The sequence below is a fragment of the Lactuca sativa genome, chromosome 4 (assembly GCF_002870075.4).
Source record: "Lactuca sativa cultivar Salinas chromosome 4, Lsat_Salinas_v11, whole genome shotgun sequence".
Taxonomy (NCBI): Eukaryota; Viridiplantae; Streptophyta; class Magnoliopsida; order Asterales; family Asteraceae; genus Lactuca; species Lactuca sativa.
The window spans coordinates 368,359,352-368,365,351 of NC_056626.2; positions in this window are offsets into that span (position 1 = coordinate 368,359,352).

Sequence of the window (6,000 nt, forward strand, 5' to 3'; positions counted from 1 at the left end):
TACCCTCCAGTGCAGTATGTATGTACCATTGGTTCATGGGTATGTTTACCCTGAGTGGTGAAGTGAAATTATGATTCGTAGCAGACTCAATTTTTGATAACTTGTAGGATCATCTTAGAGGTCTTCTAGAGCTAGTGGTGTGATGATGGAATTCGTTCAGACTCACAAGTATGGGGTCTTGTTTGACCGATCATCAGGATGTTTTCTGTTTTGATTAAGTTGGCCTTTTGAGTATCTTTGGTGCTTCTTTTCTTTTCGGATGAGATTATAGGTTTCTGAAGTATGTGCGTAAGGGTGCTCCTTGTGAGCTGAGTAAGAGGGCATTGGGGCTCTTGGTTCGAACTATGTGCATGGTTCTCTTGGGTTTCATCTTCCAATTTGGATCAAGAGTCCAACCATTATCCTACCCTCGGGTTGTGTGCGACCATGGTTTCGTAAGGTTTTGCTTGGGTAGCAGCTTGTTCTATAAAGTGAATCATGCATGGTAGTTCTCATCATTGTTATGCTCATTTAGTGTTGTGTGGGACGTTGATTAGGTCCCTTTTGGGCAGTGGAAAGAGGTGAGTATCTTCAGTCCCAGAGTCGCGGGCCAACGATGCGATGACGACAGTATCAATAGATTATCGGGAGCATTCTAATCATAGAATGTGGGCCTAGTGATCATGGTAGTTTTTTTATTCTGCTTGTAGTACTTTTGGTGTAGACGTATTGCTGGGGGTCGGGCGAGTCGTAAATCTGTTGGTTCGATAAGGGAAGCTGCAAGGATTGAGGGAGGTGTCAATCATGTATTAGAAAGTCTCAGAAGGTTGCATGAATTATGAATCTAGTTGTTCGCAAGCGGTTGTTAAATTTATGATTCTCATGTTGGAAATTTCTTATGCAGTCGTAAGTCATAAAATCCTTGGTGATTGTATCAAATTGGTGCCCAGGTGGGGGTGCATCGGGGTCACTATGTGTTTGGATCTCGAGTTGCAAGAGCATGTTTTGACAACCCGAAATTTCTATCTTGTACAAACCATTCACTTCAATCTAATTCAGACTCGTTTCTGCCAACTTTTAGCACTTTTAGAGTCTGTTTGAGCATTCTGAGCCTAGTGCATCATAGGAATCAATGTTTGGATGTATCAGATAATGTTCCAAACCATCTAGCAAACTATAAAAGTCCTCAAAAGGAGTTTACGGTCAGATGCTTAGAGCTTACGGTCATGGTGACCGTAAACTCCCTATATATACATAATTCATGATCCTTTTGATCATTTCCTTCCTTTCCAAGCCAAAAATCTCAAATTCTCTCTCAAGTATAATAAGATCTTCATCTTGATCTTCCAAAAATGTACGAATTCTTTCCTTTGATTTGTTGTTATAATTTGTTGTTACATCTCTTTATCTAGTGATTATGCATGATTTCATCCATGAAATCTCTTCATTTTGATATATCTTCAAGTGTTCTTCATTTCACCAAGAACACACACTAGTGTTCTTGGATCCTAATCACCCTTACAAGCTTCTAAGAAGTAAGTACACTACCCTTAGCTTGATATATGCTTGAATCACTAGCTAATAACCTTGAAAACATCATTTTTAGCCAAGAACAAGGTGTTTAAGGTCTAAGTGAATCTCCTTAGACCGTAAAATCTAATGAAAGGAGCATTAGAGTCCTTAAACCCTCCATAAGGCTAAGCATGGTCCCTAGAATCCGATGCCTTGAATGAAGCCCTTGGAAACCTTCATTTGTGAATGATTTGATGAGTTTACCATTGGATCTCCTTAGACCATAAACTCCATGACCGTAAGGTCATTAGACCGTGAACACATGGACCGTGAACCATCTTGACCGTAAACACTTATGGTCATGCTATTTGGACCGTAAACTCAATAGGGTTACCATATATCCTAGTTATGCAATCATATGTGATTGTATCCCTTCAATCTAAGATTTTCCTAGTCTATTAGGGTGTTATCCCTTATAATTAGTTGTTTATACACTAATCAAATACACATACACGTCATTATATGTTTATTAGGACCTTTGTGTGCTCAAGGTTTCACCTGACACTTTACATCCTATTTCCAAACATACTTCTGTATCACTCACTACAGGTGAGTTCATTCCCCTTAATTTAACTTTTAAATTATTTTAAATGCTTTTATGGGGTGGGGGGATACAAGTTGAAACATTATATTTATTATATCAATCACATGTGATTAATAACTATCAAACAATGGATTTGCCATACTTTTAGTTGTTTTATCAAACAAACTATTTCAAAATGTTTATCAAACTTTTTTACATGTTAAACTCTTTATCAAACTTGTTATTAAATTTCAAACCTTTTCGTTTAACTCTTTTAAACTTATATATTGTCAAAACCATGTTTAATGCGTGTATAGTTATATAAGTAAGGTTGGAAGGACTTATGACTGATAACACACTTTATTTCTTGTTCCTTGTTTGGTTGTGGACTTAGAGTACCCTGTTAATTGTCCGAGTGTCGTTTGATCCTTAGTTATATATTATGCATATAACTATACCTATTACAGTTTAGGAAGATACTACTCATTACTTCTAGTACAATGAATCATACATAGAGTCAGTTCATACATGAGTCAATACATACTATTATGAGAAACTAAGAGAACATACTATTATGAGAAACTAAGAGAACATACTATTATGAGAAACTAAGAGAACATACTATTATGAGAAACAATACATACTATACACTGTACAAGAGAGCATACTATGATGAGAAACAAAGAGAACCTACTGCATACTAGACAGAGAGAACATACGTTACACTAGTACATACAATACATATACAAGAATACTATAACATAAATGTGAGCCACGGTTTCGGGGCATAGCATCACCTGTCATTACTCGTTTTGTATCCAGAGTCTCCTAGAAGGAGAGCGTGAATTTGTGTATAGATCTATACTGGATCGACTATCCTACACCTTGATGTTCGCTACAGTGGCACTTGCAAGTCTACGGGTGCCAAATGTCATTTCTTCTGACGTCTTTCATCTTCGTGTTATTAGTCGATAATATGGTGCAATCATATCACATTATACCCTGAATAACAATTGGTTTAAGGTAGATAGTACAACAGTAGTTACTATTATACAACACTATAGTACTATTATTATTTCCCCATTACATTCAAATTGTGATCTTCTCACATAAGCGGTAATGTAGAAACTATATTTTTGGTTAATGATAGTCACACTTGGGAAAATACACACTTTTATAAGAAACAAACATACAAAACATTTGATGCCTTGGTAGAAATCTACGTTTAGTCGAAAATATAGGATTTTCTAGGAGATACAAACATTTACAAAATTATACATCAAACACTTACAAACAATGACACTAAAATGCTTATGAACTCACCAGCTTTAAAGCTGATAAACTCTTTCAAAATAACTTGTATTCTCAGGTCGTCAGTAGACAGGTACCGATGCCAGGTTTTGAGAAGATGGAGCTCGTTCAATACGCATCGATTATTTTGATATACATCTTTGAGTGTTTTTTAAACTTCACAGAAAACAATTGTATAAATTATATTATTAATGCAATGGATGATGTTGTTGCTTGTTTACTACTATGCTTTGTTGTGATACTGTACATGACGTCCTCCACCCCCGAACATTTCTGCCGTTCCGGTTTTGGGGTGTTACAGATTGGTATCAGAGCATTGTTTATAGTGAATCGAGTATATCAACCCATAAAAGATATAATAACTATAAACACAACGGGATTAAAATACTCTGACTAAGAGTTTATACTTTTAAATAATAAAATATTTAACCAAGTATGCATACCTGCATTCATACTAAAATCAGTGTAACTAGGACAAAACAAAAGTATTACGATTGTTGAACATCACAAGTAAGCTTGGGGATGTATGGTCAGTTCTGGGAATGACATAACCTGATCAACTATGTTGGTCCGAGAAGTGATTAGCATATGCCTGAGAATGGTTGTGATGTGACAGCAAGTCTAAAAACTTACCAACACTACTACAATGAAAACATTAGAACAGAAAATAAACCTAAAATACTATAGGAGTATTTTGTGTTACTATAATTACTTATCTGAGAACTAAAGGTATTTATTAGTAGGCCAATAATTGCTAAGTGGATACGCTAAGGTTATATGTGACTAGGATGACATAGACTTAGAACCTATGATCTTTGCTTTACTTCCTGTTCCTTGTTTGGTTATGGATTTTGAGTTAGGGTCGCTTATTTGAAGGTCTATCCTGTTTTGATTACATGTAACTAGTATGCACTATGCAAGTATTGAAGTAACTGATAAAGATCATCTTATAATTATCTAATTAGTACGTCCATTAAATTATTTCTTTACCCCTTTTCTCACATAGATAACATGGCTGGATTCCATCCCCATGGCGACCCATACTTCCCAAACGAAGGTAATGTTTGATGGCTTGAAGCAGAGCCAAAAGATGATCACCCAATCCCTTTGGATGATCACCTTGCTGAAGGCTTTTCTGATGGTTCTGACTCCGAGCCAAAAGTCAACAACCTACCCCCAGTGGCTCAAAACCCTAATGCTAACCCTCGTCCAGCATTTCAAGGTCCCACACCTCTGTGGGCAACAAACTTGAACCGTTGGAGTGATGAGCAGGGTCAGCCCTTACCCTTCAATGGAGACCGAAGCTTTTACAATCTAAGCGAGGGAGGCTCAACTGACCGAGTCCTGACCATCATGGTTCGTAGGATTGCTCGGAATGTCGAGCAAGGCTGGGAAACCATTGACCGAGTCATGGAAATTGACGCCAACTCTGGCGTTAACACGATCCGCATTCGCCAACTCGAAGAGGCTATGGAAAGGACTAGGAGAGCCAATGAGGCTCTACAGAGAGATGTTGCTGCAACCCAAGCTGAAGTTAGGGATCTTCGAGCTCGATAGGCATCTTATGAAAGGCGTATGAGAGACATGGAGCTCCGTCTGTCAGAGTCAAGGGTTCATTCTAGTGGTTCTCGTCGTAGATAGAGCCTACTCAACTTTCTCTTTAGGATATAAATTAGTTTATGTAAAAACTCTAGGTTAATTTCCTATCCATGGGAAGACTTTGGATCTGTTAAGTTCTTATTAGGTCGTAGTTCTGTCAAAATTTTCGCATCTTGGTTTGATGTAAGACCTACTTCTAGGTCATTTTTCCCGAACTTGTTACATCTGTAATACCATTATTATTGATAGATATCTAATCTCATGTAAATTATTATCCAAATACTATCATCTTTTTAGTACTAGATCTGCATTTAATCGTACTATTCAATTGTGCTGTTGGGCTATGGAGAGTTAGTCCATGTGTCACTATCATCACTCTCTCTATTAAATTCTTATCAATGTCTCATCTTTGTGATCTTATAGCTAAAATATGCCTCCGCTTCGATCAACTAGACACACCACTCCGATAACTCCAGTACCCCCACCTCCTCCACAAATCGATACGGCAGCTCTAAATGTTGCAGTAGCTGCGGCTGTGGCAACAACCATGGCTCAATATCACTCTACCAGTGCCAGCGGAGGTGGAACACCTATTCATTCTACTCAAGGTGAGGTCCCCGTGCGCTCGAGAGAGTGCTCCTACAAGGACTTCACCACTTGCAAGCCATTATCCTTTAAAGGGATTGGCGGAGTGATTGCCCTCTCGCAATGTTTCAAAAAGACAGAGTCAATCTTCGAGATATGCTCATGCCCAAAAGGGAGCAAAGTCAAGTTTGCTGCGTGCACCTTCGAGGCAAAATCCCTGACATGGTGGAATAGCCATGTCAACTCACTAACTCTAATAGTGGCCATTTATATGGGCTGGGAAGCTCTGAGAGAGCTCATGATTGAAGAATACTGCCCGAGGGGCGAAATCCAGAAACTAGAACAAGAACTATGGAGCCTGACCATGAAGGGCTCCGACATAGTTTCCTATACCGCCAGATTTTGCGATCTGGTTGCCCTATGTCCCAACA